The 26,807-nt window shown below is 45.0% G+C and overlaps 62 pseudogenes; all 62 read left to right on the forward strand.

The window, feature by feature from the left end:
* Positions 1–537: 537 nt before the first annotated feature.
* LOC140088949 (5S ribosomal RNA) lies at positions 538–656 on the forward strand (annotated as a pseudogene).
* A 448-nt stretch (positions 657–1,104) lies between these two features.
* On the forward strand, positions 1,105–1,223 carry LOC140079387 (5S ribosomal RNA; annotated as a pseudogene).
* Positions 1,224–1,293: 70 nt separating this feature from the next.
* LOC140079388 (5S ribosomal RNA) lies at positions 1,294–1,412 on the forward strand (annotated as a pseudogene).
* Positions 1,413–1,859: 447 nt separating this feature from the next.
* Positions 1,860–1,978, forward strand: LOC140096958 (5S ribosomal RNA; annotated as a pseudogene).
* A 70-nt stretch (positions 1,979–2,048) lies between these two features.
* LOC140082771 (5S ribosomal RNA) lies at positions 2,049–2,167 on the forward strand (annotated as a pseudogene).
* A 447-nt stretch (positions 2,168–2,614) lies between these two features.
* Positions 2,615–2,733, forward strand: LOC140093529 (5S ribosomal RNA; annotated as a pseudogene).
* A 69-nt stretch (positions 2,734–2,802) lies between these two features.
* On the forward strand, positions 2,803–2,921 carry LOC140086857 (5S ribosomal RNA; annotated as a pseudogene).
* A 70-nt stretch (positions 2,922–2,991) lies between these two features.
* LOC140093570 (5S ribosomal RNA) lies at positions 2,992–3,110 on the forward strand (annotated as a pseudogene).
* Positions 3,111–3,180: 70 nt separating this feature from the next.
* Positions 3,181–3,299, forward strand: LOC140084750 (5S ribosomal RNA; annotated as a pseudogene).
* A 259-nt stretch (positions 3,300–3,558) lies between these two features.
* Positions 3,559–3,677, forward strand: LOC140089995 (5S ribosomal RNA; annotated as a pseudogene).
* A 259-nt stretch (positions 3,678–3,936) lies between these two features.
* LOC140091560 (5S ribosomal RNA) lies at positions 3,937–4,055 on the forward strand (annotated as a pseudogene).
* A 1,204-nt stretch (positions 4,056–5,259) lies between these two features.
* LOC140094791 (5S ribosomal RNA) lies at positions 5,260–5,378 on the forward strand (annotated as a pseudogene).
* A 69-nt stretch (positions 5,379–5,447) lies between these two features.
* Positions 5,448–5,566, forward strand: LOC140093378 (5S ribosomal RNA; annotated as a pseudogene).
* A 69-nt stretch (positions 5,567–5,635) lies between these two features.
* Positions 5,636–5,754, forward strand: LOC140093583 (5S ribosomal RNA; annotated as a pseudogene).
* A 70-nt stretch (positions 5,755–5,824) lies between these two features.
* Positions 5,825–5,943, forward strand: LOC140079390 (5S ribosomal RNA; annotated as a pseudogene).
* Positions 5,944–6,390: 447 nt separating this feature from the next.
* Positions 6,391–6,509, forward strand: LOC140096802 (5S ribosomal RNA; annotated as a pseudogene).
* Positions 6,510–6,579: 70 nt separating this feature from the next.
* LOC140079391 (5S ribosomal RNA) lies at positions 6,580–6,698 on the forward strand (annotated as a pseudogene).
* A 70-nt stretch (positions 6,699–6,768) lies between these two features.
* Positions 6,769–6,887, forward strand: LOC140079392 (5S ribosomal RNA; annotated as a pseudogene).
* A 447-nt stretch (positions 6,888–7,334) lies between these two features.
* LOC140096803 (5S ribosomal RNA) lies at positions 7,335–7,453 on the forward strand (annotated as a pseudogene).
* Positions 7,454–7,901: 448 nt separating this feature from the next.
* On the forward strand, positions 7,902–8,020 carry LOC140082772 (5S ribosomal RNA; annotated as a pseudogene).
* Positions 8,021–8,457: 437 nt separating this feature from the next.
* On the forward strand, positions 8,458–8,576 carry LOC140092092 (5S ribosomal RNA; annotated as a pseudogene).
* Positions 8,577–8,645: 69 nt separating this feature from the next.
* On the forward strand, positions 8,646–8,764 carry LOC140097342 (5S ribosomal RNA; annotated as a pseudogene).
* Positions 8,765–9,022: 258 nt separating this feature from the next.
* On the forward strand, positions 9,023–9,141 carry LOC140094437 (5S ribosomal RNA; annotated as a pseudogene).
* A 69-nt stretch (positions 9,142–9,210) lies between these two features.
* Positions 9,211–9,329, forward strand: LOC140079393 (5S ribosomal RNA; annotated as a pseudogene).
* Positions 9,330–10,154: 825 nt separating this feature from the next.
* LOC140088950 (5S ribosomal RNA) lies at positions 10,155–10,273 on the forward strand (annotated as a pseudogene).
* Positions 10,274–10,343: 70 nt separating this feature from the next.
* LOC140083740 (5S ribosomal RNA) lies at positions 10,344–10,462 on the forward strand (annotated as a pseudogene).
* A 636-nt stretch (positions 10,463–11,098) lies between these two features.
* LOC140079395 (5S ribosomal RNA) lies at positions 11,099–11,217 on the forward strand (annotated as a pseudogene).
* A 70-nt stretch (positions 11,218–11,287) lies between these two features.
* LOC140079396 (5S ribosomal RNA) lies at positions 11,288–11,406 on the forward strand (annotated as a pseudogene).
* Positions 11,407–11,853: 447 nt separating this feature from the next.
* Positions 11,854–11,972, forward strand: LOC140096960 (5S ribosomal RNA; annotated as a pseudogene).
* A 70-nt stretch (positions 11,973–12,042) lies between these two features.
* LOC140082773 (5S ribosomal RNA) lies at positions 12,043–12,161 on the forward strand (annotated as a pseudogene).
* Positions 12,162–12,609: 448 nt separating this feature from the next.
* Positions 12,610–12,728, forward strand: LOC140094797 (5S ribosomal RNA; annotated as a pseudogene).
* Positions 12,729–12,797: 69 nt separating this feature from the next.
* LOC140096305 (5S ribosomal RNA) lies at positions 12,798–12,916 on the forward strand (annotated as a pseudogene).
* A 258-nt stretch (positions 12,917–13,174) lies between these two features.
* On the forward strand, positions 13,175–13,293 carry LOC140094438 (5S ribosomal RNA; annotated as a pseudogene).
* Positions 13,294–13,362: 69 nt separating this feature from the next.
* Positions 13,363–13,481, forward strand: LOC140093595 (5S ribosomal RNA; annotated as a pseudogene).
* A 70-nt stretch (positions 13,482–13,551) lies between these two features.
* Positions 13,552–13,670, forward strand: LOC140101958 (5S ribosomal RNA; annotated as a pseudogene).
* An 825-nt stretch (positions 13,671–14,495) lies between these two features.
* LOC140088951 (5S ribosomal RNA) lies at positions 14,496–14,614 on the forward strand (annotated as a pseudogene).
* A 70-nt stretch (positions 14,615–14,684) lies between these two features.
* Positions 14,685–14,803, forward strand: LOC140083661 (5S ribosomal RNA; annotated as a pseudogene).
* A 1,014-nt stretch (positions 14,804–15,817) lies between these two features.
* On the forward strand, positions 15,818–15,936 carry LOC140092427 (5S ribosomal RNA; annotated as a pseudogene).
* A 259-nt stretch (positions 15,937–16,195) lies between these two features.
* On the forward strand, positions 16,196–16,314 carry LOC140088952 (5S ribosomal RNA; annotated as a pseudogene).
* Positions 16,315–16,762: 448 nt separating this feature from the next.
* LOC140088953 (5S ribosomal RNA) lies at positions 16,763–16,881 on the forward strand (annotated as a pseudogene).
* Positions 16,882–17,140: 259 nt separating this feature from the next.
* Positions 17,141–17,259, forward strand: LOC140097609 (5S ribosomal RNA; annotated as a pseudogene).
* Positions 17,260–17,518: 259 nt separating this feature from the next.
* On the forward strand, positions 17,519–17,637 carry LOC140083543 (5S ribosomal RNA; annotated as a pseudogene).
* Positions 17,638–17,896: 259 nt separating this feature from the next.
* LOC140098028 (5S ribosomal RNA) lies at positions 17,897–18,015 on the forward strand (annotated as a pseudogene).
* A 70-nt stretch (positions 18,016–18,085) lies between these two features.
* LOC140091849 (5S ribosomal RNA) lies at positions 18,086–18,204 on the forward strand (annotated as a pseudogene).
* Positions 18,205–18,274: 70 nt separating this feature from the next.
* Positions 18,275–18,393, forward strand: LOC140093565 (5S ribosomal RNA; annotated as a pseudogene).
* A 436-nt stretch (positions 18,394–18,829) lies between these two features.
* On the forward strand, positions 18,830–18,948 carry LOC140095935 (5S ribosomal RNA; annotated as a pseudogene).
* A 258-nt stretch (positions 18,949–19,206) lies between these two features.
* Positions 19,207–19,325, forward strand: LOC140084856 (5S ribosomal RNA; annotated as a pseudogene).
* A 70-nt stretch (positions 19,326–19,395) lies between these two features.
* On the forward strand, positions 19,396–19,514 carry LOC140097184 (5S ribosomal RNA; annotated as a pseudogene).
* Positions 19,515–19,773: 259 nt separating this feature from the next.
* LOC140094291 (5S ribosomal RNA) lies at positions 19,774–19,892 on the forward strand (annotated as a pseudogene).
* An 826-nt stretch (positions 19,893–20,718) lies between these two features.
* On the forward strand, positions 20,719–20,837 carry LOC140094907 (5S ribosomal RNA; annotated as a pseudogene).
* Positions 20,838–20,906: 69 nt separating this feature from the next.
* LOC140097429 (5S ribosomal RNA) lies at positions 20,907–21,025 on the forward strand (annotated as a pseudogene).
* Positions 21,026–21,094: 69 nt separating this feature from the next.
* Positions 21,095–21,213, forward strand: LOC140093607 (5S ribosomal RNA; annotated as a pseudogene).
* A 639-nt stretch (positions 21,214–21,852) lies between these two features.
* LOC140097357 (5S ribosomal RNA) lies at positions 21,853–21,971 on the forward strand (annotated as a pseudogene).
* A 70-nt stretch (positions 21,972–22,041) lies between these two features.
* Positions 22,042–22,160, forward strand: LOC140091683 (5S ribosomal RNA; annotated as a pseudogene).
* A 636-nt stretch (positions 22,161–22,796) lies between these two features.
* On the forward strand, positions 22,797–22,915 carry LOC140094009 (5S ribosomal RNA; annotated as a pseudogene).
* Positions 22,916–22,985: 70 nt separating this feature from the next.
* Positions 22,986–23,104, forward strand: LOC140091684 (5S ribosomal RNA; annotated as a pseudogene).
* Positions 23,105–23,740: 636 nt separating this feature from the next.
* Positions 23,741–23,859, forward strand: LOC140079397 (5S ribosomal RNA; annotated as a pseudogene).
* Positions 23,860–24,684: 825 nt separating this feature from the next.
* Positions 24,685–24,803, forward strand: LOC140082774 (5S ribosomal RNA; annotated as a pseudogene).
* An 814-nt stretch (positions 24,804–25,617) lies between these two features.
* LOC140091758 (5S ribosomal RNA) lies at positions 25,618–25,736 on the forward strand (annotated as a pseudogene).
* Positions 25,737–25,806: 70 nt separating this feature from the next.
* LOC140090608 (5S ribosomal RNA) lies at positions 25,807–25,925 on the forward strand (annotated as a pseudogene).
* Positions 25,926–26,184: 259 nt separating this feature from the next.
* LOC140093379 (5S ribosomal RNA) lies at positions 26,185–26,303 on the forward strand (annotated as a pseudogene).
* A 69-nt stretch (positions 26,304–26,372) lies between these two features.
* Positions 26,373–26,491, forward strand: LOC140078510 (5S ribosomal RNA; annotated as a pseudogene).
* Positions 26,492–26,807: the final 316 nt, after the last annotated feature.

A 26,807-nucleotide genomic window follows, 5' to 3' on the forward strand; every position in this document is an offset into this window, starting at 1 on the left:
GCTCTTGTCAGATTGCAGCAGCAATGCAGCTTAAGGCTTGGCAAGTACCAGCATAGGAGACTGGCTTGGAATCCCAAGTTCTGGTGACCTTTTTGAACCTGAAAATTGTGTTAGTTTCTATATAAGATAGTAGAAGAAGGTTCAAATTGAACAACTGCTGTCAATGGCCATTCTAAGCTGAATGTGCCTGCTCTCTCCAGATCGCAGCAGCAATGCAGCATAAGGCTTGGCAAGTACCAGCATGGGAGACTGGCTGGGAATCCCAAGTTCCGTAGCCCTTTTTGAACCTGAAAATTGTGTTAGTTTCTCTATGAGATAGTAAAAGAAGGTTCAAATTGAACAGCTGCTGTCAACGGCCATTCTAAGCTGAATGTGTGTGCTCTTGTCAGATCGCAGCAGCGATGCAGCTTAAGGCTTGGCAAGTTCCAGCATGGGAGACTGGCTGGGAATCCCAAGTTCTGTTGACGTTTTTGAACTTGAAAATTGTTTTAGTTTCTCTATGAGATAGTAAAAGAAGGTTCAATTTGAAATGCTGCTGTCAACGGCCATTCTAAGCTGAATGTGCCTGCTCTTGTCAGATCGCAGCAGCAATGCAGCTTAAGGCTTGGCAAGTACCAGCATGGGAGACTGGCTGGGAATCCCAAGTTCCGTTGACCTTTTTGAACCTGAAAATTGTGTTAGTTTCTCTATGAGATAGTAAAAGAAGGTTCAAATTGAACAGCTGCTGTCAATGGCCATTCTAAGCTGAATGTGCCTGCTCTCGTCAGATCGCAGCAGCAATGCAGCTTAAGGCTTGGCAAGTACCAGCATGGGAGACTGGCTTGGAATCCCAAGTTCTGGTGACCTTTTTGAACCTGAAAATTGTGTTAGTTTCTATATAAGATAGTAGAAGAAGGTTCAAATTGAACAACTGCTGTCAACGGCCGTTCTAAGCTGAATGTGCCTGCTCTCGCCAGATCGCAGCAGCAATGCAGCATAAGGCTTGGCAAGTACCAGCATGGGAGACTGGCTGGGAATCCCAAGTTCCGTTGCCCTTTTTGAACCTGAAAATTGTGTTAGTTTCTCTATGAGATAGTAAAAGAAGGTTCAAATTGAACAGCTGCTGTCAACGGCCATTCTAAGCTGAATGTGCCTGCTCTCGTCAGATCGCAGCAGCAATGCAGCTTAAGGCTTGGCAAGTACCAGCATGGGAGACTGGCTGGGAATCCCAAGTTCTGTTGACCTTTTTGAACCTGAAAATTGTGTTAGTTTCTCTATGAGATAGTAAAAGAAGGTTCAAATTGAACAGCTGCTGTCAACGGCCATTCTAAGCTGAATGTGCCTGCTCTCGTCAGATCGCAGCAGCAATGCAGCTTAAGGCTTGGCAAGTACCAGCATGGGAGACTGGCTGGGAATCCCAAGTTCTGTTGACCTTTTTGAACCTGAAAATGTGTTAGTTTCTCTATGAGATAGTAAAAGAAGGTTCAAATTGAACAGCTGCTGTCAACGGCCATTCTAAGCTGAATGTGCGTGCTCTTGTCAGATCGCAGCAGCGATGCAGCTTAAGGCTTGGCAAGTATCATCATGGGAGACTGGCTTGGAATCCCAAGTTCTGTTGACCTTTTTGAACCTGAAAATTGTGTTAGTTTCTCTATGAGATAGCAAAAGAAGGTTCAAATTGAACAGCTGCTGTCAACGGCCATTCTAAGCTGAATGTGCCTGCTCTTGTCAGATTGCAGCAGCAATGCAGCTTAAGGCTTGGTAAGTACCAGCATGGGAGACTGGCTTGGAATCCCAAGTTCTGGTGACCTTTTTGAACCTGAAAATTGTGTTAGTTTCTATATAAGATAGTAGAAGAAAGTTCAAATTGAACAACTGCTGTCAATGGCCATTCTAAGCTGAATGTGCCTGCTCTCGCCAGATCGCAGCAGCAATGCAGCTTAAGGCTTGGCAAGTACCAGCATGGGAGACTGGCTGGGAATCCCAAGTTCCGTTGCCCTTTTTGAACCTGAAAATTGTGTTAGTTTCTCTATGAGATAGTAAAAGAAGGTTCAAATTGAACAGCTGCTGTCAATGGCCATTCTAAGCTGAATGTGCCTGCTCTCGTCAGATCGCAGCAGCAATGCAGCTTAAGGCTTGGCAAGTACCAGCATGGGAGACTGGCTGGGAATCCCAAGTTCCGTTGACCTTTTTGAACCTTAAAATTGTGTTAGTTTCTGTATGAGATAGTAAAAGAAGGTTCAAATTGAAAAGCTGCTGTCAACGGCAATTCCAAGCTGAATGTGCGTGCTTTTGTCAGATCGCAGCAGCGATGCAGCTTAAGGCTTGGCAAATACCAGCATGGGAGACTGGCTGGGAATCCCAAGTTCTGGTGACCTTTTTGAACCTGAAAATTGTGTTAGTTTCTCTATGAGATATTAGAAGAAGGTTCAAATTGAACAACTGCTGTCAACGGCCATTCTAAGCTGTATGTGTGTGCTCTTTTCAGATCGCAGCAGTGATGCAGCTTAAGGCTTGGCAAGTACCAGCATGGGAGACTGGCTGGGAATCCCAAGTTCTGGTGACCTTTTTGAACCTGAAAATGTGTTAGTTTCTCTATGAGATAGTAAAAGAAGGTTTAAATTGAACAGCTGCTGTCAACGGCCATTCTAAGCTGAATTTGCCTGCTCTCGTCAGATCGCAGCAGCAATGCAACTTAAGGCTTGGCAAGTACCAGCATGGGAGACTGGCTGGGAATTCCAAGTTCCGTTGACCTTTTTGAACCTGAAAATGTGTTAGTTTCTCTATGAGATAGTAAAAGAAGGTTCAAATTGAACAGCTGCTGTCAACGGCCATTCTAAGCTGAATGTGCCTGCTCTCGTCAGATTGCAGCAGCAATGCAGCTTAAGGCTTGGCAAGTACCAGCATGGGAGACTGGCTGGGAATCCCAAGTTCCGTTGACCGTTTTGAACCTGAAAATTGTGTTAGTTTCTCTATGAGATAGCAAAAGAACTTTCAAATTGAACAGCTGCTGTCAACGGCCATTCTAAGCTGAATGTGCCTGCTCTCGTCAGATCGCAGCAGCAATGCAGCTTAAGGCTTGGCAAGTACCAGCATGGGAGACTGGCTGGGAATCCCAAGTTCCGTTGACCTTTTTGAACCTGAAAATTGTGTTAGTTTCTCTATGAGATAGTAAAAGAAGGTTCAAATTGAACAGCTGCTGTCAACGGCCATTCTAAGCTGAATGTGCCTGCTCTCGTCAGATCGCAGCAGCAATGCAGCTTAAGGCTTGGCAAGTACCAGCATGGGAGACTGGCTGGGAATCCCAAGTTCCGTTGCCCTTTTTGAACCTGAAAATTGTGTTAGTTTCTCTATGAGATAGTAAAAGAACTTTCAAATTGAACAGCTGCTGTCAACGGCCATTCTAAGCTGAATGTGTGTGCTCTTGTCAGATCGCAGCAGCGATGCAGCTTAAGGCTTGGCAAGTACCAGCATGGGAGACTGGCTTGGAATCCCAAGTTCTGGTGACCTTTTTGAACCTGAAAATTGTGTTAGTTTCTATATGAGATAGTAGAAGAAGGTTCAAATTGAACAACTGCTGTCAATGGCCATTCTAAGCTGAATGTGCTTGCTCTCGTCAGATCGCAGCAGCAATGCAGCTTAAGGCTTGGCAAGTACCAGCATGGGAGACTGGCTGGGAATCCCAAGTTCTGTTGACCTTTTTGAACCTGAAAATTGTGTTAGTTTCTCTATGAGATAGTAAAAGAAGGTTCAAATTGAACAGCTGCTGTCAACGGCCATTCTAAGCTGAATGTGCGTGCTCTTGTCAGATCGCAGCAGCGATGCAGCTTAAGGCTTGGCAAGTTCCAGCATGGGAGACTGGCTGGGAATCCCAAGTTCTGTTGACCTTTTTGAACTTGAAAATTGTTTTAGTTTCTCTATGAGATAGTAAAAGAAGGTTCAATTTGAAATGCTGCTGTCAACGGCCATTCTAAGCTGAATGTGCCTGCTCTTGTCAGATCGCAGCAGCGATGCAGCTTAAGGCTTGGCAAGTACCAGCATGGGAGACTGGCTGGGAATCCCAAGTGCTGGTGACTTTTTTGAACCTAAAAATTGTGTTAGTTTCTCTATGAGATAGTAGAAGAAGGTTCAAATTGAACAACTGCTGTCAACGGCCATTCTAAGCTGAATGTGTGTGCTCTTGTCAGATCGCAGCAGCGATGCAGCTTAAGGCTTGGCAAGTACCAGCATGGGAGACTGGCTTGGAATACCAAATTCTGGTGACCTTTTTGAACCTGAAAATTGTGTTAGTTTCTCTATGAGATAGCAAAAGAAGGTTCAAATTGAACAGCTGCTGTCAACGGCCATTCTAAGCTGAATGTGCCTGCTCTTGTCAGATTGCAGCAGCAATGCAGCTTAAGGCTTGGCAAGTACCAGCATGGGAGACTGGCTTGGAATCCCAAGTTCTGGTGACCTTTTTGAACCTGAATATTGTGTTAGTTTCTATATAAGATAGTAGAAGAAGGTTCAAATTGAAGAACTGCTGTCAATGGCCATTCTGAGCTGAATGTGCCTGCTCTTGCCAGATCGCAGCAGCAATGCAGCTTAAGGCTTGGCAAGTACCAGCATGGGAGACTGGCTGGGAATCCCAAGTTCCGTTGCCCTTTTTGAACCTGAAAATTGTGTTAGTTTCTCTATGAGATAGTAAAAGAACTTTCAAATTGAACAGCTGCTGTCAACGGCCATTCTAAGCTGAATGTGTGTGCTCTTGTCAGATCGCAGCAGCGATGCAGCTTAAGGCTTGGCAAGTACCAGCATGGGAGACTGGCTGGGAATCCCAAGTTCCGTTGACCTTTTTGAACCTGAAAATTGTGTTAGTTTCTGTATGAGATAGTAAAAGAAGGTTCAAATTGAAAAGCTGCTGTCAACGGCAATTCTAAGCTGAATGTGCGTGCTCTTGTCAGATCGCAGCAGCGATGCAGCTTAAGGCTTGGCAAGTACCAGCATGGGAGACTGGCTGGGAATCCCAAGTTCTGGTGACCTTTTTGAACCTGAAAATTGTGTTAGTTTCTCTATCAGATAGTAGAAGAAGGTTCAAATTGAACAACTGCTGTCAACGGCCATTCTAAGCTGAATGTGTGTGCTCTTTTCAGATCGCAGCAGCGATGCAGCTTAAGGCTTGGCAAGTACCAGCATGGGAGACTGGCTGGGAATCCCAAGTTCTGGTGACCTTTTTGAACCTGAAAATTGTGTTAGTTTCTCTATGAGATAGTAAAAGAAGGTTCAAATTTAACAGCTGCTGTCAACGGCAATTCTAAGCTGAATGTGCCTGCTCTCGTCAGATTGCAGCAGCAATGCAGCTTAAGGCTTGGCAAGTACCAGCATGGGAGACTGGCTGGGAATCCCAAGTTCTGTTGACCTTTTTGAACCTGAAAATGTGTTAGTTTCTCTATGAGATAGTAAAAGAAGGTTCAAATTGAACAGCTGCTGTCAACGGCCATTCTAAGCTGAATTTGCCTGCTCTCGTCAGATCGCAGCAGCAATGCAACTTAAGGCTTGGCAAGTACCAGCATGGGAGACTGGCTGGGAATTCCAAGTTCCGTTGACCTTTTTGAACCTGAAAATGTGTTAGTTTCTCTATGAGATAGTAAAAGAAGGTTCAAATTGAACAGCTGCTGTCAACGGCCATTCTAAGCTGAATGTGCCTGCTCTCGTCAGATCGCAGCAGCAATGCAGCTTAAGGCTTGGCAAGTACCAGCATGGGAGACTGGCTGGGAATCCCAAGTTCCGTTGACCTTTTTGAACCTGAAAATTGTGTTAGTTTCTCTATGAGATAGTAAAAGAAGGTTCAAATTGAACAGCTGCTGTCAACGGCCATTCTAAGCTGAATGTGCCTGCTCTCGTCAGATCGCAGCAGCAATGCAGCTTAAGGCTTGGCAAGTACCAGCATGGGAGACTGGCTGGGAATCCCAAGTTCTGTTGACCTTTTTGAACCTGAAAATGTGTTAGTTTCTCTATGAGATAGTAAAAGAAGGTTCAAATTGAACAGCTGCTGTCAGCGGCCATTCTAAGCTGAATGTGCGTGCTCTTGTCAGATCGCAGCAGCGATGCAGCTTAAGGCTTGGCAAGTACCAGCATGGGAGACTGGCTTGGAATCCCAAGTTCTGTTGACCTTTTTGAACCTGAAAATTGTGTTAGTTTCTCTATGAGATAGCAAAAGAAGGTTCAAATTGAACAGCTGCTGTCAACGGCCATTCTAAGCTGAATGTGCCTGCTCTTGTCAGATTGCAGCAGCATTGCAGCTTAAGGCTTGGCAAGTACCAGCATGGGAGACTGGCTTGGAATCCCAAGTTCTGGTGACCTTTTTGAACCTGAAAATTGTGTTAGTTTCTATATAAGATAGTAGAAGAAGGTTCAAATTGAACAACTGCTGTCAATGGCCATTCTAAGCTGAATGTGCCTGCTCTCGCCAGATCGCAGCAGCAATGCAGCTTAAGGCTTGGCAAGTACCAGCATGGGAGACTGGCTGGGAATCCCAAGTTCCGTTGCCCTTTTTGAACCTGAAAATTGTGTTAGTTTCTCTATGAGATAGTAAAAGAAGGTTCAAATTGAACAGCTGCTGTCAACGGCCATTCTAAGCTGAATGTGCCTGCTCTCGTCAGATCGCAGCAGCAATGCAGCTTAAGGCTTGGCAAGTACCAGCATGGGAGACTGGCTGGGAATCCCAAGTTCTGTTGACCTTTTTGAACCTGAAAATTGTGTTAGTTTCTCTATGAGATAGTAAAAGAAGGTTCAAATTGAACAGCTGCTGTCAACGGCCATTCTAAGCTGAATGTGCCTGCTCTCGTCAGATCGCAGCAGCAATGCAGCTTAAGGCTTGGCAAGTACCAGCATGGGAGACTGGCTGGGAATCCCAAGTTCTGTTGACCTTTTTGAACCTGAAAATGTGTTAGTTTCTCTATGAGATAGTAAAAGAAGGTTCAAATTGAACAGCTGCTGTCAACGGCCATTCTAAGCTGAATGTGCGTGCTCTTGTCAGATCGCAGCAGCGATGCAGCTTAAGGCTTGGCAAGTATCAGCATGGGAGACTGGCTTGGAATCCCAAGTTCTGTTGACATTTTTGAACCTGAAAATTGTGTTAGTTTCTCTATGAGATAGCAAAAGAAGGTTCAAATTGAACAGCTGCTGTCAACGGCCATTCTAAGCTGAATGTGCCTGCTCTTGTCAGATTGCAGCAGCAATGCAGCTTAAGGCTTGGTAAGTACCAGCATGGGAGACTGGCTTGGAATCCCAAGTTCTGGTGACCTTTTTGAACCTGAAAATTGTGTTAGTTTCTATATAAGATAGTAGAAGAAGGTTCAAATTGAACAACTGCTGTCAATGGCCATTCTAAGCTGAATGTGCCTGCTCTCGCCAGATCGCAGCAGCAATGCAGCTTAAGGCTTGGCAAGTACCAGCATGGGAGACTGGCTGGGAATCCCAAGTTCCGTTGCCCTTTTTGAACCTGAAAATTGTGTTAGTTTCTATATGAGATAGTAGAAGAAGGTTCAAATTGAACAACTGCTGTCAACGGCCATTCTAAGCTGAATGTGCGTGCTCTTGTCAGATCGCAGCAGCGATGCAGCTTAAGGCTTGGCAAGTACCAGCATGGGAGACTGGCTGGGAATCCCAAGTTCTGGTGACTTTTTTGAACCTGAAAATTATGTTCGTTTCTCTATGAGATAGTAGAAGAAGGTTCAAATTGAACAACTGCTTTCAACGGCCATTCTAAGCTGAATGTGTGTGCTCTTGTCAGATCGCAGCAGCGATGCAGCTTAAGGCTTGGCAAGTACCAGCATGGGAGACTGGCTGGGAATCCCAGGTTCTGTTGACCTTTTTGAACCTGAAAATTGTGTTAGTTTCTCTATGAGATAGTAAAAGAAGGTTCAAATTGAACAGCTGCTGTCAATGGCCATTCTAAGCTGAATGTGCCTGCTCTCGTCAGATCGCAGCAGCAATGCAGCTTAAGGCTTGGCAAGTACCAGCATGGGAGACTGGCTGGGAATCCCAAGTTCCGTTGACCTTTTTGAACCTTAAAATTGTGTTAGTTTCTGTATGAGATAGTAAAAGAAGGTTCAAATTGAAAAGCTGCTGTCAACGGCAATTCCAAGCTGAATGTGCGTGCTTTTGTCAGATTGCAGCTTAAGGCTTGGCAAATACCAGCATGGGAGACTGGCTGGGAATCCCAAGTTCTGGTGACATTTTTGAACCTGAAAATTGTGTTAGTTTCTCTATGAGATAGTAGAAGAAGGTTCAAATTGAACAACTGCTGTCAACGGCCATTCTAAGCTGAATGTGTGTGCTCTTTTCAGATCGCAGCAGCGATGCAGCTTAAGGCTTGGCAAGTACCAGCATGGGAGACTGGCTGGGAATCCCAAGTTCTGTTGACCTTTTTGAACCTGAAAATTGTGTTAGTTTCTCTATGAGATAGTAAAAGAAGGTTCAAATTGAACAGCTGCTGTCAACGGCAATTCTAAGCTGAATGTGCCTGCTCTCATCAGATTGCAGCAGCAATGCAGCTTAAGGCTTGGCAAGTACCAGCATGGGAGACTGGCTGGGAATCCCAAGTTCTGTTGACCTTTTTGAACCTGAAAATGTGTTAGTTTCTCTATGAGATAGTAAAAGAAGGTTCAAATTGAACAGCTGCTGTCAACGGCCATTCTAAGCTGAATTTGCCTGCTCTCGTTAGATCGCAGCAGCAATGCAACTTAAGGCTTGGCAAGTACCAGCATGGGAGACTGGCTGGGAATCCCAAGTTCTGTTGACCTTTTTGAACCTGAAAATTGTGTTAGTTTCTCTATGAGATAGGAAAAGAAGGTTCAAATTGAACAGCTGCTGTCAACGGCAATTCTAAGCTGAATGTGCCTGCTCTCGTCAGATTGCAGCAGCAATGCAGCTTAAGGCTTGGCAAGTACCAGCATGGGAGACTGGCTGAGAATCCCAAGTTCTGTAGACCTTTTTGAACCTGAAAATGTGTTAGTTTCTCTATGAGATAGTAAAAGAAGGTTCAAATTGAACAGCTGCTGTCAACGGCCATTCTAAGCTGAATTTGCCTGCTCTCGTCAGATCGCAGCAGCAATGCAACTTAAGGCTTGGCAAGTACCAGCATGGGAGACTGGCTGGGAATCCCAAGTTCCGTTGACCTTTTTGAACCTGAAAATGTGTTAGTTTCTCTATGAGATAGTAAAAGAAGGTTCAAATTGAACAGCTGCTGTCAACGGCCATTCTAAGCTGAATGTGCCTGCTCTCGTCAGATCGCAGCAGCAATGCAGCTTAAGGCTTGGCAAGTACCAGCATGGGAGACTGGCTGGGAATCCCAAGTTCTGTTGACCTTTTTGAACCTGAAAATGTGTTAGTTTCTCTATGAGATAGTAAAAGAAGGTTCAAATTGAACAGCTGCTGTCAACGGCCATTCTAAGCTGAATGTGCGTGCTCTTGTCAGATCGCAGCAGCGATGCAGCTTAAGGCTTGGCAGGTACCAGCATGGGAGACTGGCTTGGAATCCCAAATTCTGGTGACCTTTTTGAACCTGAAAATTGTGTTAGTTTCTCTAGGAGATAGCAAAAGAAGGTTCAAATTGAACAGCTGCTGTCAACGGCCATTCTAAGCTGAATGTGCCTGCTCTTGTCAGATTGCAGCAGCAATGCAGCTTAAGGCTTGGCAAGTACCAGCATAGGAGACTGGCTTGGAATCCCAAGTTCTGGTGACCTTTTTGAACCTGAAAATTGTGTTAGTTTCTATATAAGATAGTAGAAGAAGGTTCAAATTGAACAACTGCTGTCAATGGTCATTCTAAGCTGAATGTGCCTGCTCTCTCCAGATCGCAGCAGCAATGCAGCATAAGGCTTGGCAAGTACCAGCATGGGAGACTGGCTGGGAATCCCAAGTTCCGTAGCCCTTTTTGAACCTGAAAATTGTGTTAGTTTCTCTATGAGATAGTAAAAGAAGGTTCAAATTGAACAGCTGCTGTCAACGGCCATTCTAAGCTGAATGTGTGTGCTCTTGTCAGATCGCAGCAGCGATGCAGCTTAAGGCTTGGCAAGTTCCAGCATGGGAGACTGGCTGGGAATCCCAAGTTCTGTTGACGTTTTTGAACTTGAAAATTGTTTTAGTTTCTCTATGAGATAGTAAAAGAAGGTTCAATTTGAAATGCTGCTGTCAACGGCCATTCTAAGCTGAATGTGCCTGCTCTTGTCAGATCGCAGCAGCAATGCAGCTTAAGGCTTGGCAAGTACCAGCATGGGAGACTGGCTGGGAATCCCAAGTTCCGTTGACCTTTTTGAACCTGAAAATTGTGTTAGTTTCTCTATGAGATAGTAAAAGAAGGTTCAAATTGAACAGCTGCTGTCAATGGCCATTCTAAGCTGAATGTGCCTGCTCTCGTCAGATCGCAGCAGCAATGCAGCTTAAGGCTTGGCAAGTACCAGCATGGGAGACTGGCTGGGAATCCCAAGTTCTGTTGACCTTTTTGAACCTGAAAATGTGTTAGTTTCTCTATGAGATAGTAAAAGAAGGTTCAAATTGAACAGCTGCTGTCAACGGCCATTCTAAGCTGAATGTGCGTGCTCTTGTCAGATCGCAGCAGCGAAGCAGCTTAAGGCTTGGCAAGTACCAGCATGGGAGACTGGCTTGGAATCCCAAGTTCTGGTGACCTTTTTGAACCTGAAAATTTTGTTAGTTTCTCTATGAGATAGCAAAAGAAGGTTCAAATTGAACAGCTGCTGTCAACGGCCATTCTAAGCTGAATGTGCCTGCTCTTGTCAGATTGCAGCAGCAATGCAGCTTAAGGCTTGGCAAGTACCAGCATGGGAGACTGGCTTGGAATCCCAAGTTCTGGTGACCTTTTTGAACCTGAAAATTGTGTTAGTTTCTATATAAGATAGTAGAAGAAGGTTCAAATTGAACAACTGCTGTCAACGGCCGTTCTAAGCTGAATGTGCCTGCTCTCGCCAGATCGCAGCAGCAATGCAGCATAAGGCTTGGCAAGTACCAGCATGGGAGACTGGCTGGGAATCCCAAGTTCCGTTGCCCTTTTTGAACCTGAAAATTGTGTTAGTTTCTCTATGAGATAGTAAAAGAAGGTTCAAATTGAACAGCTGCTGTCAACGGCCATTCTAAGCTGAATGTGCCTGCTCTCGTCAGATCGCAGCAGCAATGCAGCTTAAGGCTTGGCAAGTACCAGCATGGGAGACTGGCTGGGAATCCCAAGTTCTGTTGACCTTTTTGAACCTGAAAATTGTGTTAGTTTCTCTATGAGATAGTAAAAGAAGGTTCAAATTGAACAGCTGCTGTCAACGGCCATTCTAAGCTGAATGTGCCTGCTCTCGTCAGATCGCAGCAGCAATGCAGCTTAAGGCTTGGCAAGTACCAGCATGGGAGACTGGCTGGGAATCCCAAGTTCTGTTGACCTTTTTGAACCTGAAAATGTGTTAGTTTCTCTATGAGATAGTAAAAGAAGGTTCAAATTGAACAGCTGCTGTCAACGGCCATTCTAAGCTGAATGTGCGTGCTCTTGTCAGATCGCAGCAGCGATGCAGCTTAAGGCTTGGCAAGTATCAGCATGGGAGACTGGCTTGGAATCCCAAGTTCTGTTGACCTTTTTGAACCTGAAAATTGTGTTAGTTTCTCTATGAGATAGCAAAAGAAGGTTCAAATTGAACAGCTGCTGTCAACGGCCATTCTAAGCTGAATGTGCCTGCTCTTGTCAGATTGCAGCAGCAATGCAGCTTAAGGCTTGGTAAGTACCAGCATGGGAGACTGGCTTGGAATCCCAAGTTCTGGTGACCTTTTTGAACCTGAAAATTGTGTTAGTTTCTATATAAGATAGTAGAAGAAAGTTCAAATTGAACAACTGCTGTCAATGGCCATTCTAAGCTGAATGTGCCTGCTCTCGCCAGATCGCAGCAGCAATGCAGCTTAAGGCTTGGCAAGTACCAGCATGGGAGACTGGCTGGGAATCCCAAGTTCCGTTGCCCTTTTTGAACCTGAAAATTGTGTTAGTTTCTCTATGAGATAGTAAAAGAAGGTTCAAATTGAACAGCTGCTGTCAATGGCCATTCTAAGCTGAATGTGCCTGCTCTCGTCAGATCGCAGCAGCAATGCAGCTTAAGGCTTGGCAAGTACCAGCATGGGAGACTGGCTGGGAATCCCAAGTTCCGTTGACCTTTTTGAACCTTAAAATTGTGTTAGTTTCTGTATGAGATAGTAAAAGAAGGTTCAAATTGAAAAGCTGCTGTCAACGGCAATTCCAAGCTGAATGTGCGTGCTTTTGTCAGATCGCAGCAGCGATGCAGCTTAAGGCTTGGCAAATACCAGCATGGGAGGCTGGCTGGGAATCCCAAGTTCTGGTGACATTTTTGAACCTGAAAATTGTGTTAGTTTCTCTATGAGATAGTAGAAGAAGGTTCAAATTGAACAACTGCTGTCAACGGCCATTCTAAGCTGAATGTGTGTGCTCTTTTCAGATCGCAGCAGCGATGCAGCTTAAGGCTTGGCAAGTACCAGCATGGGAGACTGGCTGGGAATCCCAAGTTCTGTTGACCTTTTTGAACCTGAAAATTGTGTTAGTTTCTCTATGAGATAGTAAAAGAAGGTTCAAATTGAACAGCTGCTGTCAACGGCAATTCTAAGCTGAATGTGCCTGCTCTCGTCAGATTGCAGCAGCAATGCAGCTTAAGGCTTGGCAAGTACCAGCATGGGAGACTGGCTGGGAATCCCAAGTTCTGTTGACCTTTTTGAACCTGAAAATGTGTTAGTTTCTCTATGAGATAGTAAAAGAAGGTTCAAATTGAACAGCTGCTGTCAACGGCCATTCTAAGCTGAATTTGCCTGCTCTCGTTAGATCGCAGCAGCAATGCAACTTAAGGCTTGGCAAGTACCAGCATGGGAGACTGGCTGGGAATTCCAAGTTCTGTTGACCTTTTTGAACCTGAAAATTGTGTTAGTTTCTCTATGAGATAGTAAAAGAAGGTTCAAATTGAACAGCTGCTGTCAACGGCAATTCTAAGCTGAATGTGCCTGCTCTTGTCAGATTGCAGCAGCAATGCAGCTTAAGGCTTGGCAAGTACCAGCATGGGAGACTGGCTGAGAATCCCAAGTTCTGTAGACCTTTTTGAACCTGAAAATGTGTTAGTTTCTCTATGAGATAGTAAAAGAAGGTTCAAATTGAACAGCTGCTGTCAACGGCCATTCTAAGCTGAATTTGCCTGCTCTCGTCAGATCGCAGCAGCAATGCAACTTAAGGCTTGGCAAGTACCAGCATGGGAGACTGGCTGGGAATCCCAAGTTCCGTTGACCTTTTTGAACCTGAAAATGTGTTAGTTTCTCTATGAGATAGTAAAAGAAGGTTCAAATTGAACAGCTGCTGTCAACGGCCATTCTAAGCTGAATGTGCCTGCTCTCGTCAGATCGCAGCAGCAATGCAGCTTAAGGCTTGGCAAGTACCAGCATGGGAGACTGGCTGGGAATCCCAAGTTCCGTTGACCTTTTTGAACCTGAAAATTGTGTTAGTTTCTCTATGAGATAGTAAAAGAAGGTTCAAATTGAACAGCTGCTGTCAACGGCCATTCTAAGCTGAATGTACCTGCTCTCGTCAGATCGCAGCAGCAATGCAGCTTAAGGCTTGGCAAGTACCAGCATGGGAGACTGGCTGGGAATCCCAAGTTCTGTTGACCTTTTTGAACCTGAAAATGTGTTAGTTTCTCTATGAGATAGTAAAAGAAGGTTCAAATTGAACAGCTGCTGTCAACGGCCATTCTAAGCTGAATGTGCGTGCTCTTGTCAGATCGCAGCAGCGATGCAGCTTAAGGCTTGGCAAGTACCAGCATGGGAGACTGGCTTGGAATCCCAAATTCTGGTGACCTTTTTGAACCTGAAAATTGTGTTAGTTTCTCTAGGAGATAGCAAAAGAAGGTTCAAATTGAACAGCTGCTGTCAACGGCCATTCTAAGCTGAATGTGCCTGCTCTTGTCAGATTGCAGCAGCAATGCAGCTTAAGGCTTGGCAAGTACCAGCATAGGAGACTGGCTTGGAATCCCAAGTTCTGGTGACCTTTTTGAACCTGAAAATTGTGTTAGTTTCTATATAAGATAGTAGAAGAAGGTTCAAATTGAACAACTGCTGTCAATGGCCATTCTAAGCTGAATGTGCCTGCTCTCGCCAGATCGCAGCAGCAATGCAGCATAAGGCTTGGCAAGTACCAGCATGGGAGACTGGCTGGGAATCCCAAGTTCCGTAGCCCTTTTTGAACCTGAAAATTGTGTTAGTTTCTCTATGAGATAGTAAAAGAAGGTTCAAATTGAACAGCTGCTGTCAACGGCCATTCTAAGCTGAATGTGTGTGCTCTTGTCAGATCGCAGCAGCGATGCAGCTTAAGGCTTGGCAAGTTCCAGCATGGGAGACTGGCTGGGAATCCCAAGTTCTGTTGACGTTTTTGAACTTGAAAATTGTTTTAGTTTCTCTATGAGATAGTAAAAGAAGGTTCAATTTGAAATGCTGCTGTCAACGGCCATTCTAAGCTGAATGTGCCTGCTCTTGTCAGATCGCAGCAGCAATGCAGCTTAAGGCTTGGCAAGTACCAGCATGGGAGACTGGCTGGGAATCCCAAGTTCCGTTGACCTTTTTGAACCTGAAAATTGTGTTAGTTTCTCTATGAGATAGTAAAAGAAGGTTCAAATTGAACAGCTGCTGTCAATGGCCATTCTAAGCTGAATGTGCCTGCTCTCGTCAGATCGCAGCAGCAATGCAGCTTAAGGCTTGGCAAGTACCAGCATGGGAGACTGGCTGGGAATCCCAAGTTCTGTTGACCTTTTTGAACCTGAAAATGTGTTAGTTTCTCTATGAGATAGTAAAAGAAGGTTCAAATTGAACAGCTGCTGTCAACGGCCATTCTAAGCTGAATGTGCGTGCTCTTGTCAGATCGCAGCAGCGAAGCAGCTTAAGGCTTGGCAAGTACCAGCATGGGAGACTGGCTTGGAATCCCAAGTTCTGGTGACCTTTTTGAACCTGAAAATTGTGTTAGTTTCTCTATGAGATAGCAAAAGAAGGTTCAAATTGAACAGCTGCTGTCAACGGCCATTCTAAGCTGAATGTGCCTGCTCTTGTCAGATTGCAGCAGCAATGCAGCTTAAGGCTTGGCAAGTACCAGCATGGGAGACTGGCTTGGAATCCCAAGTTCTGGTGACCTTTTTGAACCTGAAAATTGTGTTAGTTTCTATATAAGATAGTAGAAGAAGGTTCAAATTGAACAACTGCTGTCAACGGCCGTTCTAAGCTGAATGTGCCTGCTCTCGCCAGATCGCAGCAGCAATGCAGCATAAGGCTTGGCAAGTACCAGCATGGGAGACTGGCTGGGAATCCCAAGTTCCGTTGCCCTTTTTGAACCTGAAAATTGTGTTAGTTTCTCTATGAGATAGTAAAAGAAGGTTCAAATTGAACAGCTGCTGTCAACGGCCATTCTAAGCTGAATGTGCGTGCTCTTGTCAGATCGCAGCAGCGAAGCAGCTTAAGGCTTGGCAAGTACCAGCATGGGAGACTGGCTTGGAATCCCAAGTTCTGGTGACCTTTTTGAACCTGAAAATTGTGTTAGTTTCTCTATGAGATAGCAAAAGAAGGTTCAAATTGAACAGCTGCTGTCAATGGCCATTCTAAGCTGAATGTGCCTGCTCTTGTCAGATTGCAGCAGCAATGCAGCTTAAGGCTTGGCAAGTACCAGCATGGGAGACTGGCTTGGAATCCCAAGTTCTGGTGAACTTTTTGAACCTGAAAATTGTGTTAGTTTCTATATAAGATAGTAGAAGAAGGTTCAAATTGAACAACTGCTGTCAATGGCCATTCTAAGCTGAATGTGCCTGCTCTCGCCAGATCGCAGCAGCAATGCAGCTTAAGGCTTGGCAAGTACCAGCATGGGAGACTGGCTGGGAATCCCAAGTTCCGTTGACCTTTTTGAACCTGAAAATTGTGTTAGTTTCTCTATGAGATAGTAAAAGAAGGTTCAAATTGAACAGCTGCTGTCAACGGCCATTCTAAGCTGAATGTGCGTGCTCTTGTCAGATCGCAGCAGCGATGCAGCTTAAGGCTTGGCAAGTTCCAGCATGGGAGACTGGCTGGGAATCCCAAGTTCTGTTGACCTTTTTGAACTTGAAAATTGTTTTAGTTTCTCTATGAGATAGTAAAAGAAGGTTCAATTTGAAATGCTGCTGTCAACGGCCATTCTAAGCTGAATGTGCCTGCTCTTGTCAGATCGCAGCAGCAATGCAGCTTAAGGCTTGGCAAGTACCAGCATGGGAGACTGGCTGGGAATCCCAAGTTCCGTTGACCTTTTTGAACCTGAAAATTGTGTTAGTTTCTCTATGAGATAGTAAAAGAAGGTTCAAATTGAACATCTGCTGTCAACGGCCATTCTAAGCTGAATGTGCGTGCTCTTGTCAGATCGCAGCAGCGATGCAGCTTAAGGCTTGGCAAGTACCAGCATGGGAGACTGGCTGGGAATCCCAAGTTCTGGTGACTTTTTTGAACCTGAAAATTGTGTTAGTTTCTCTATGAGATAGTAGAAGAAGGTTCAAATTGAACAACTGCTGTCAACGGCCATTCTAAGCTGAATGTGTGTGCTCTTGTCAGATCGCAGCAGCGATGCAGCTTGAGGCTTGGCAAGTACCAGCATGGGAGACTGGCTGGGAATCCCAAGTTCTGTTGACCTTTTTGAACCTGAAAATTGTGTTAGTTTCTCTATGAGATAGCAAAAGAAGGTTCAATTTGAAATGCTGCTGTCAACGGCCATTCTAAGCTGAATGTGCCTGCTCTTGTCAGATCGCAGCAGCAATGCAGCTTAAGGCTTGGCAAGTACCAGCATGGGAGACTGGCTGGGAATCCCAAGTTCCGTTGACCTTTTTGAACCTGAAAATTGTGTTAGTTTCTCTATGAGATAGTAAAAGAAGGTTCAAATTGAACATCTGCTGTCAACGGCCATTCTAAGCTGAATGTGCCTGCTCTTGTCAGATTGCAGCAGCAATGCAGCTTAAGGCTTGGCAAGTACCAGCATGGGAGACTGGCTTGGAATCCCAAGTTCTGTTGACCTTTTTGAACCTGAAAATTGTGTTAGTTTCTCTATGAGATAGTAAAAGAAGGTTCAAATTGAACATCTGCTGTCAACGGCCATTCTAAGCTGAATGTGCCTGCTCTTGTCAGATTGCAGCAGCAATGCAGCTTAAGGCTTGGCAAGTACCAGCATGGGAGACTGGCTGGGAATCCCAAGTTCTGTTGACCTTTTTGAACTTGAAAATTGTTTTAGTTTCTCTATGAGATAGCAAAAGAAGGTTCAAATTGAACAGCTGCTGTCAACGGCCATTCTAAGCTGAATGTGCCTGCTCTTGTCAGATTGCAGCAGCAATGCAGCTTAAGGCTTGGCAAGTACCAGCATGGGAGACTGGCTTGGAATCCCAAGTTCTGGTGACCTTTTTGAACCTGAAAATTGTGTTAGTTTCTATATGAGATAGTAGAAGAAGGTTCAAATTGAACAACTGCTGTCAATGGCCATTCTAAGCTGAATGTGCCTGCTCTCGTCAGATCGCAGCAGCAATGCAGCTTAAGGCTTGGCAAGTACCAGCGTGGGAGACTGGCTGGGAATCCCAAGTTCCGTTGACCTTTTTGAACCTGAAAATTGTGTTAGTTTCTCTATGAGATAGCAAAAGAAGGTTCAAATTGAACAGCTGCTGTCAACGGCCATTCTAAGCTGAATGTGCCTGCTCTCGTCATATCGAAGCAGCAATGCAGCTTAAGGCTTGGCAAGTACCAGCATGGGAGCCTGGCTGGGATACCCAAGTTCTGTTGACCTTTATGAACCTGAAAATTGTGTTAGTTTCTCTATGAGATAGTAGAAGAAGGTTCAAATTGAACAACTGCTGTCAACGGACATTCTAAGCTGAATGTGTGTGCTCTTGTCAGATCGCAGCAGCAATGCAGCTTAAGGCTTGGCAAGTACCAGCATGGGAGACTGGCTGGGAATCCCAAGTTCTGTTGACCTTTTTGAACCTGAAAATTGTGTTAGTTTCTCTATGAGATAGTAAAAGAAGGTTCAAATTGAACAACTGCTGTCAATGGCCATTCTAAGCTGAATGTGCCTGCTCTCGTCAGATCGCAGCAGCAATGCAGCTTAAGGCTTGGCAAGTACCAGCATGGGAGACTGGCTTGGAATCCCAAGTTCTGTTGACCTTTTTGAACCTGAAAATTGTGTTAGTTTCTCTATGAGATAGTAAAAGAAGGTTCAAATTGAACAGCTGCTGTCAACGGCAATTCTAAGCTGAATGTGCCTGCTCTCGTCAGATTGCAGCAGCAATGCAGCTTAAGGCTTGGCAAGTACCAGCATGGGAGACTGGCTGGGAATCCCAAGTTCCGTTGACCGTTTTGAACCTGAAAATTGTGTTAGTTTCTCTATGAGATAGCAAAAGAAGGTTCAAATTGAACAGCTGCTGTCAACGGCCATTCTAAGCTGAATTTGCCTGCTCTCGTTAAATCACAGCAGCAATGCAGCTTAAGGCTTGGCAAGTACCAGCATGGGAGACTGGCTTGGAATCCCAAGTTCTGGTGACCTTTTTGAACCTGAAATTTGTGTTAGTTTCTATATAAGATAGTAGAAGAAGGTTCAAATTGAACAACTGCTGTCAATGGCCATTCTAAGCTGAATGTGCCTGCTCTCGCCAGATCGCAGCAGCAATGCAGCTTAAGGCTTGGCAAGTACCAGCATGGGAATCCCAAGTTCCGTTGCCCTTTTTGAACCTGAAAATTGTGTTAGTTTCTCTATGAGATAGTAAAAGAAGGTTCAAATTGAACAGCTGCTGTCAACGGCCATTCTAAGCTGAATGTGCGTGCTCTTGTCAGATCGCAGCAGCGATGCAGCTTAAGGCTTGGCAAGTACCAGCATGGGAGACTGGCTGGGAATCCCAAGTTCCGTTGACCTTTTTGAACCTGAAAATTGTGTTAGTTTCTCTATGAGATAGTAGAAGAAGGTTCAAATTGAACAGCTGCTGTCAACGGCCATTCTAAGCTGAATGTGTGTGCTCTTTTCAGATTGTAGCAGCGATGCAGCTTAAGGCTTGGCAAGTACCAGCATGGGAGACTGGCTGGGAATCCCAAGCTCCGTTGACCTTTTTGAACCTGAAAATGTGTTAGTTTCTCTATGAGATAGTAAAAGAAGGTTCAAATTGAACAGCTGCTGTCAACGGCAATTCTAAGCTGAATGTGCCTGCTCTCGTCAGATCGCAGCAGCAATGCAGCTTAAGGCTTGGCAAGTACCAGCATGGGAGACTAGCTGGGAATCCCAAGTTCTGTTGACCTTTTTGAACCTGAAAATTGTGTTAGTTTCTCTATGAGATAGTAAAAGAAGGTTCAAATTGAACAGCTGCTGTCAACGGCCATTCTAAGCTGAATGTGCGTGCTCTTGTCAGATCGCAGCAGCGATGCAGCTTAAGGCTTGGCAAGTACCAGCATGGGAGACTGGCTGGGAATCCCAAGTTCTGTTGACCATTTTTAACCTGAAAATTGTGTTAGTTTCTCTATGAGATAGTAAAAGAAGGTTCAAATTGAACAGCTGCTGTCAACGGCCATTCTAAGCTGAATGTGCGTGCTCTTGTCAGATCGCAGCAGCGCTGCAGCTTAAGGCTTGGCAAGTTCCAGCATGGGAGACTGGCTGGGAATCCCAAGTTCTGTTGACCTTTTTGAACTTGAAAATTGTTTTAGCATCTCTATGAGATAGCAAAAGAAGGTTCAATTTGAAATGCTGCTGTCAACGGCCATTCTAAGCTGAATGTGCCTGCTCTCGTCAGATCGCAGCAGCAATGCAGCTTAAGGCTTTGCAAGTACCAGCATGGGAGACTGGCTGGGAATCCCAAGTTCTGTTGACCTTTTTGAACCTGAAAATTGTGTTAGTTTCTCTATGAGATAGTAAAAGAAGGTTCAAATTGAACAGCTGCTGTCAACGGCCATTCTAAGCTGAATGTGCGTGCTCTTGTCAGATCGCAGCAGCGATGCAGCTTAAGGCTTGGCAAGTACAAGCATGGGAGACTGGCTGGGAATCCCAAGTTCTGGTGACTTTTTTGAACCTGAAAATTGTGTTAGTTTCTCTATGAGATAGTAGAAGAAGGTTCAAATTGAACAACTGCTGTCAACGGCCATTCTAAGCTGAATGTGTGTGCTCTTGTCAGATCGCAGCAGCGATGCAGCTTAAGGCTTGGCAAGTACCAGCATGGGAGACTGGCTGGGAATCCCAAGTTCCGTTGACCTTTTTGAACCTGAAAATTGTGTTAGTTTCTGTATGAGATAGTAAAAGAAGGTTCAAATTGAAAAGCTGCTGTCAACGGCAATTCTAAGCTGAATGTGCGTGCTCTTGTCAGATCGCAGCAGCGATGCAGCTTAAGGCTTGGCAAGTACCAGCATGGGAGTCTGGCTGGGAATCCCAAGTTCTGGTGACCTTTTTGAACCTGAAAATTGTGTTAGTTTCTCTATGAGATAGTAGAAGAAGGTTCAAATTGAACAACTGCTGTCAACGGCCATTCTAAGCTGAATGTGTGTGCTCTTTTCAGATCGCAGCAGCGATGCAGCTTAAGGCTTGGCAAGTACCAGCATGGGAGACTGGCTGGGAATCCCAAGTTCTGTTGACCTTTTTGAACCTGAAAATTGTGTTAGTTTCTCTATGAGATAGTAAAAGAAGGTTCAAATTGAACAGCTGCTGTCAACGGCAATTCTAAGCTGAATGTGCCTGCTCTCGTCAGATTGCAGCAGCAATGCAGCTTAAGGCTTGGCAAGTACCAGCATGGGAGACTGGCTGGGAATCCCAAGTTCTGTTGACCTTTTTGAACCTGAAAATGTGTTAGTTTCTCTATGAGATAGTAAAAGAAGGTTCAAATTGAACAGCTGCTGTCAACGGCCATTCTAAGCTGAATTTGCCTGCTCTCGTCAGATCGCAGCATCAATGCAACTTAAGGCTTGGCAAGTACCAGCATGGGAGACTGGCTGGGAATTCCAAGTTCCGTTGACCTTTTTGAACCAGAAAATGTGTTAGTTTCTCTATGAGATAGTAAAAGAAGGTTCAAATTGAATAGCCGCTGTCAACGGCCATTCTAAGCTGAATGTGCCTGCTCTCGTCAGATCGCAGCAGCAATGCAGCTTAAGGCTTGGCAAGTACCAGCATGGGAGACTGGCTGGGAATCCCAAGTTCCGTTGACCTTTTTGAACCTGAAAATTGTGTTTGTTTCTCTATGAGATAGTAAAAGAAGGTTCAAATTGAACAGCTGCTGTCAACGGCCATTCTAAGCTGAATGTGCGTGCTCTTGTCAGATCGCAGCAGCGATGCAGCTTAAGGCTTGGCAAGTACCAGCATGGGAGACTGGCTTGGAATCCCAAGTTCTGGTGACCTTTTTGAACCTGAAAATTGTGTTAGTTTCTCTATGAGATAGCAAAAGAAGGTTCAAATTGAACAGCTGCTGTCAACGGCCATTCTAAGCTGAATGTGCCTGCTCTTGTCAGATTGCAGCAGCAATGCAGCTTAAGGCTTGGCAAGTACCAGCATGGGAGACTGGCTTGGAATCCCAAGTTCTGGTGACCTTTTTGAACCTGAACATTGGGTAGTAGTTTCTATATAAGATAGTAGAAGAAGGTTCAAATTGAACAACTGCTGTCAATGGCCATTCTAAGCTGAATGTGCCTGCTCTCGCCAGATCGCAGCAGCAATGCAGCTTAAGGCTTGGCAAGTACCAGCATGGGAGACTGGCTGGGAATCCGAAGTTCCGTTGCCCTTTTTGAACCTGAAAATTGTGTTAGTTTCTCTATGAGATAGTAAAAGAAGGTTCAAATTGAACAGCTGCTGTCAACGGCCATTCTAAGCTGAATGTGCCTGCTCTCGTCAGATCGCAGCAGCAATGCAGCTTAAGGCTTGGCAAGTACCAGCATGGGAGACTGGCTGGGAATCCCAAGTTTCCTTGACCTTTTTGAACCTGAAAATTGTGTTAGTTTCTCTATGAGATAGTAAAAGAAGGTTCAAATTGAACAGCTGCTGTCAACGGCCATTCTAAGCTGAATGTGCCTGCTCTCGTCAGATCGCAGCAGCAATGCAGCTTAAGGCTTGGCAAGTACCAGCATGGGAGACTGGCTGGGAATCCCAAGTTATGTTGACCTTTTTGAACCTGAAATTGTGTTAGTTTCTCTATGAGATAGTAAAAGAAGGTTCAAATTGAACAGCTGCTGTCAACGGCCATTCTAAGCTGAATGTGCGTGCTCTTGTCAGATCGCAGCAGCGATGCAGCTTAAGGCTTGGCAAGTATCAGCATGGGAGACTGGCTTGGAATCCCAAGTTCTGGTGACCTTTTTGAACCTGAAAATTGTGTTAGTTTCTCTATGAGATAGCAAAAGAAGGTTCAAATTGAACAGCTGCTGTCAACGGCCATTCTAAGCTGAATGTGCCTGCTCTTGTCAGATTGCAGCAGCAATGCAGCTTAAGGCTTGGCAAGTACCAGCATGGGAGACTGGCTTGGAATCCCAAGTTCTGGTGACCTTTTTGAACCTGAAAATTGTGTTAGTTTCTCTATGAGATAGTAAAAGAAGGTTCAAATTGAACAGCTGCTGCCTACGGCCATTCTAAGCTGAATGTGCGTGCTCTTGTCAGATCGCAGCAGCGATGCAGCTTAAGGCTTGGCAAGTACCAGCATGGGAGACTGGCTTGGAATCCCAAGTTCCATTGACCTTTTTGAACCTGAAAATTGTGTTAGTTTCTCTATGAGATAGTAAAAGAAGGTTCAAATTGAACAGCTGCTGTCAACGGCCATTCTAAGCTGAATGTGCCTGCTCTCGTCAGATCGCAGCAGCAATGCAGCTTAAGGCTTGGCAAGTACCAGCATGGGAGACTGGCTGGGAATCCCAAGTTCCCTTGACCTTTTTGAACCTGAAAATTGTGTTAGTTTCTCTATGAGATAGTAAAAGAAGGTTCAAATTGAACAGCTGCTGTCAACGGCCATTCTAAGCTGAATGTGCCTGCTCTCGTCAGATCGCAGCAGCAATGCAGCTTAAGGCTTGGCAAGTACCAGCATGGGAGACTGGCTGGGAATCCCAAGTTATGTTGACCTTTTTGAACCTGAAATTGTGTTAGTTTCTCTATGAGATAGTAAAAGAAGGTTCAAATTGAACAGCTGCTGTCAACGGCCATTCTAAGCTGAATGTGCGTGCTCTTGTCAGATTGCAGCAGCGATGCAGCTTAAGGCTTGGCAAGTATCAGCATGGGAGACTGGCTTGGAATCCCAAGTTCTGGTGACCTTTTTGAACCTGAAAATTGTGTTAGTTTCTCTATGAGATAGCAAAAGAAGGTTCAAATTGAACAGCTGCTGTCAACGGCCATTCTAAGCTGAATGTGCCTGCTCTTGTCAGATTGCAGCAGCAATGCAGCTTAAGGCTTGGCAAGTACCAGCATGGGAGACTGGCTTGGAATCCCAAGTTCTGGTGACCTTTTTGAACCTGAAAATTGTGTTAGTTTCTCTATGAGATAGTAAAAGAAGGTTCAAATTGAACAGCTGCTGCCTACGGCCATTCTAAGCTGAATGTGCGTGCTCTTGTCAGATCGCAGCAGCGATGCAGCTTAAGGCTTGGCAAGTACCAGCATGGGAGACTGGCTTGGAATCCCAAGTTCCATTGACCTTTTTGAACCTGAAAATTGTGTTAGTTTCTCTATGAGATAGTAAAAGAAGGTTCAAATTGAACAGCTGCTGTCAACGGCCATTCTAAGCTGAATGTGCCTGCTCTCGTCAGATCGCAGCAGCAATGCAGCTTAAGGCTTGGCAAGTACCAGCATGGGAGACTGGCTGGGAATCCCAAGTTCTGTTGACCTTTTTGAACCTGAAATTGTGTTAGTTTCTCTATGAGATAGTAAAAGAAGGTTCAAATTGAACAGCGGCTGTCAACGGCCATTCTAAGCTGAATGTGCGTGCTCTTGTCAGATCGCAGCAGCGATGCAGCTTAAGGCTTGGCAAGTATCAGCATGGGAGACTGGCTTGGAATCCCAAGTTCTGGTGACCTTTTTGAACCTGAAAATTGTGTTAGTTTCTCTATGAGATAGCAAAAGAAGGTTCAAATTGAACAGCTGCTGTCAACGGCCATTCTAAGCTGAATGTGTGTGCTCTTGTCAGATTGCAGCAGCGATGCAGCTTAAGGCTTGGCAAGTTCCAGCATGGGAGACTGGCTGGGAATCCCAAGTTCCGTTGACCTTTTTGAACCTGAAAATTGTGTTAGTTTCTCTATGAGATAGTAAAAGAAGGTTCAAATTGAACAGCTGCTGTCAACGGCCATTCTAAGCTGAATGTGCGTGCTCTTGTCAGATCGCAGCAGCGATGCAGCTTAAGGCTTGGCAAGTACCAGCATGGGAGACTGGCTGGGAATCCCAAGTTCTGGTGACTTTTTTGAACCTGAAAATTGTGTTAGTTTCTCTATGAGATAGTAGAAGAAGGTTCAAATTGAACAACTGCTGTCAACGGCCATTCTAAGCTGAATGTGTGTGCTCTTGTCAGATCGAAGCAGCGATGCAGCTTAGGTCTTGGCAAGTACCAGCATGGGAGACTGGCTGGGGATTCCAAGTTCTGTTGACCTTTTTGAACCTGAAAATTGTGTTAGTTTCTCTATGAGATAGTAAAAGAAGGTTCAAATTGAACAGCTGCTGTCAATGGCCATTCTAAGCTGAATGTGCCTGCTCTCGTCAGATCGCAGCAGCAATGCAGCTTAAGGCTTGGCAAGTACCAGCATGGGAGACTGGCTGGGAATCCCAAGTTCCGTTGACCTTTTTGAACCTGAAAATTGTGTTAGTTTCTGTATGAGATAGTAAAAGAAGGTTCAAATTGAAAAGCTGCTGTCAACGGCAATTCTAAGCTGAATGTGCGTGCTCTTGTCAAATCGCAGCAGCAATGCATCTTAAGGCTTGGCAAGTGCCAGCATGGGAGACTGGCTTGGAATCCCAAGTTCTGGTGACCTTTTTGAACCTGAAAATTGTGTTAGTTTCTCTATGAGATAGCAAAAGAAGGTTCAAATTGAACAGCTGCTGTCAACGGCCATTCTAAGCTGAATGTGCGTGCTCTTGTCAGATTGCAGCAGCAATGCGTCTTAAGGCTTGGCAAGTACCAGCATGGGAGACTGGCTTGGAATCCCAAGTTCTGGTGACCTTCTTGAACCTGAAAATTGTGTTAGTTTCTATATAAGATAGTAGAAGTAGGTTCAAATTGAACAACTGCTGTCAATGGCCATTCTAAGCTGAATGTGCCTGCTCTCGCCAGATCGCAGCAGCAATGCAGCTTAAGGCTTGGCAAGTACCAGCATGGGAATCCCAAGTTCCGTTGACCTTTTTGAACCTGAAAATTGTGTTAGTTTCTCTATGAGATAGTAAAAGAAGGTTCAAATTGAACAGCTGCTGTCAACGGACATTCTAAGCTGAATGTGCGTGCTCTTGTCAGATCGCAGCAGCGATGCAGCTTAAGGCTTGGCAAGTACCAGCATGGGAGACTGGCTTGGAATCCCAAGTTCTGTTGCCCTTTTTGAACCTGAAAATTGTGTTAGTTTCTATATGAGATAGTAGAAGAAGGTTCAAATTGAACAACTGCTGTCAATGGCCATTCTAAGCTGAATGTGCCTGCTCTCGTCAGATCGCAGCAGCAATGCAGCTTAAGGCTTGGCAAGTACCAGCATGGGAGACTGGCTGGGAATCCCAAGTTCCGTTGAACTTTTTTAACCTGAAAATTGTGTTAGTTTCTCTATGAGATAGCAAAAGAAGGTTCAAATTGAACAGCTGCCGTCAACGGCCATTCTAAGCTGAATGTGCCTGCTCTCGTCAGATCGCAGCAGCAATGCAGCTTAAGGCTTGGCAAGTACCAGCATGGGAGACTGGCTGGGAATCCCAAGTTCTGTTGAGCTTTTTGAACCTGAAAATTGTGTTAGTTTCTCTATGAGATAGTAAAAGAAGGTTCAAATTGAACTGCTGCTGTCAACGGCCAATCTAAGCTGAATGTGTGTGCTCTTGTCAGATCGCAGCAGTGATGCAGCTTAAGGCTTGGCAAGTTCCAGCATGGGAGACTGGCTGGGAATCCCAAGTTCTGTTGACCTTTTTGAACTTGAAAATTGTGTTAGTTTCTCTATGAGATAGTAAAAGAAGGTTCAAATTGAACAGCTGCTGTCAACGGCCATTCTAAGCTGAATTTGCCTGCTCTCGTCAGATCGCAGCAGCAATGCAACTTAAGGCTTGGCAAGTACCAGCATGGGAGACTGGCTGGGAATTCCAAGTTCCGTTGACCTTTTTGAACCTGAAAATGTGTTAGTTTCTCTATGAGATAGTAAAAGAAGGTTCAAATTGAACAGCTGCTGTCAACGGCCATTCTAAGCTGAATGTGCCTGCTCTCGTCAGATCGCAGCAGCGATGCAGCTTAAGGCTTGGCAAGTACCAGCATGGGAGACTGGCTGGGAATCCCAAGTTCTGTTGACCTTTTTGAACCTGAAAATTGTGTTAGTTTCTCTATGAGATAGTAAAAGAAGTTTCAAATTGAACAGCTGCTGTCAACGGCAATTCTAAGCTGAATGTGTGTGCTCTTGTCAGATCGCAGGAGCGATGCAGCTTAAGGCTTGGCAAGTACCAGCATGGGAGACTGGCTGGGAATCCCAAGTTCTGTTGACCTTTTTGAACCTGAAAATTGTGTAAGGTTTCTCTATGAGATAGTAAAAGAAGGTTCAAATTGAACAGCTGCTGTCAATGCCCTGTCTAAGCTGAATGTGCCTGCTCTCGTCAGATCGCAGCAGCAATG

The sequence above is a fragment of the Engystomops pustulosus genome, chromosome 9, assembly GCF_040894005.1.
Source record: "Engystomops pustulosus chromosome 9, aEngPut4.maternal, whole genome shotgun sequence".
NCBI classification, from domain to species: domain Eukaryota; kingdom Metazoa; phylum Chordata; class Amphibia; order Anura; family Leptodactylidae; genus Engystomops; species Engystomops pustulosus.